Below are 1,924 nucleotides of genomic sequence, written 5' to 3'. Positions count from 1 at the left end.
TTATAAGAGAAAAAAAAAGTCAGCTTTGATTCTGCCCCTTCACTTCCTCTTTTTGCTCTATTAAAAAGTCTCTTTTTATTTATTTGTTATTTTTATATGTGGGCCAAATTCAGTGGTGGATGGAGCTTATTCCTGGTGCTGGCTAGAAATCAGTTTTGGTGGTGTTCAGGAGACGAAGTAAGGTAAACCCCATAACCTCATAATCTCTAGCTCACTGTCTTTTATTTAGGCCTTTCTTGCCTTAGGACACTTCTTTGTGATTTAAATTCTGAAATTTAGCTCTGTCCTGTAGTGAGATGAGTCTGTATCCAGTAGAAAAGGGGTAAAAAGGGGGGCCAAAGTGACAGCACACCTTGTAGGACATTTGCCTTGCAAGAAGCTGATCAGGTTTGATTCTCAGCATCCCATAATGTCCCCAGAACACCCTGAAGGCAGAGCCAGAAATAACCCCTGAGTGCTATTGGATATGGTCCAACCCCCCCCCCCCAAAGGGGGGTCAGAGAGCCAGCTGCCACTTTTCAGGATTTAAACTCAATACAAAAAGCTGGATTAGCTTTTTCTCTAATTTACATTATTATTACACTAAACAGAAACAAACTGACTTGCATATAAGATCTAGATCACACTTCTGTTACCTTAAACATAAACAAAAGTATTATTATTTTTCTTTTTTCCACAGAAATTTATTAAAGCAAAAATATGGAACGCTTCACGAATTTGCACGTCATCCTTGCTCAGGGGCCATGCTAATCTTCTCTGTATCATTCCAATTTTAGTATATGTGCTGCCGAAGCGAGCACCAAAAGTATTATTATTATTATTATTATTAATTATTATTATTATTTTGTGTTTTTTGGCCACACCCAGCTTTACTCAGGGATAATCTTGACTATGTGCTCAAGGATAGAATCATCCATTCAAACCTAAAACTTTCCCTCTACCCTTTCTTCCCTAACCCCACCCCCAATTTTTTAAGCTCCATTTATTTAGGACCAGAGTTCAAATCCTGCATAACACTTACAATATCATATTGAAAATCAAGATGAAAAGATGATTTGAAACAAGTAAGTCAAAAGCCATGAAGAGGAAAATTATAGGAGAATAAAATAGCTGAGGCTTCTCAATCTAATTGATGAAAATTAGATTATTTCTCTATGAAGGTAACAAATAATTGTAAAAAATTAATCCATTCAATGCAGATCTTTGGCACATATTTGATTGATAGAACCTTCATTGTTTTGATTCATGTGTATATGTAGAGGGATTTTTTTTTTTGCAAGACCCATATTTGGGTTTCTCCATTCCCAGACTTCTTTGATAGGAGTGAATCTGTAAACTTTGGAGAAGACACTAAGCATAAGCTACACATATTAACTTATATTCAATTTCTGATCAGGTTTGCCTATAGAAATTCATAATCTTCCCCATAGTTAGAACAGAACAGAGGATGTAGAGTGTGTGTGTGTGTGTGTGTGTGTGTGTGAGGTGTGAGGGATGTGGGAGTAAGGAACCTGTAGAAACACATGACAGTGTCTATAAATATGACTGGTCTGTGGCCAGATATTATCAAACCAAATGCCTGCAAATCTAAAGCAGACTTCCAAAGCAATTGGAGATCAAACAAAAGATATTATCTTAATATTCTAAAATTTACATCACTCTCAATGGAATACTACACAGCTGGTAGGAAAATGAAGCCATAAAATTTGCTTATACATAGTTGGATATGGAGAGTATTTTACTGAGTGAAATAAATCAAAGGGAGAAGGATAGGCATAGAATAATCACTCTCATTAGTGGGATACATATGTATATAGATTTATATATATATAAAAGATAGTATGGTAATAATATACAGAGACAATAGAGATGAGGGCCAGGAGGACCAGTCCATGGTAGAAAGCTTACCTTAAAAAGCAGGGGA

The 1,924-nt window shown here is 36.0% G+C and overlaps 1 non-coding gene across 1 annotated transcript; it reads right to left on the bottom strand.

The window, feature by feature from the left end:
* Positions 1–693: 693 nt before the first annotated feature.
* LOC126012946 (U6 spliceosomal RNA) lies at positions 694–800 on the bottom strand. The gene has a single exon (XR_007497288.1). It is a non-coding gene; the product is annotated as a U6 spliceosomal RNA (small nuclear RNA).
* Positions 801–1,924: the final 1,124 nt, after the last annotated feature.

This window comes from Suncus etruscus, chromosome 6, assembly GCF_024139225.1.
Source record: "Suncus etruscus isolate mSunEtr1 chromosome 6, mSunEtr1.pri.cur, whole genome shotgun sequence".
Classification (NCBI taxonomy): Eukaryota; Metazoa; Chordata; class Mammalia; order Eulipotyphla; family Soricidae; genus Suncus; species Suncus etruscus.
Note: the sequence above shows the minus strand (reverse complement) of the source record. Positions and strands in the feature narration are given on the sequence as shown.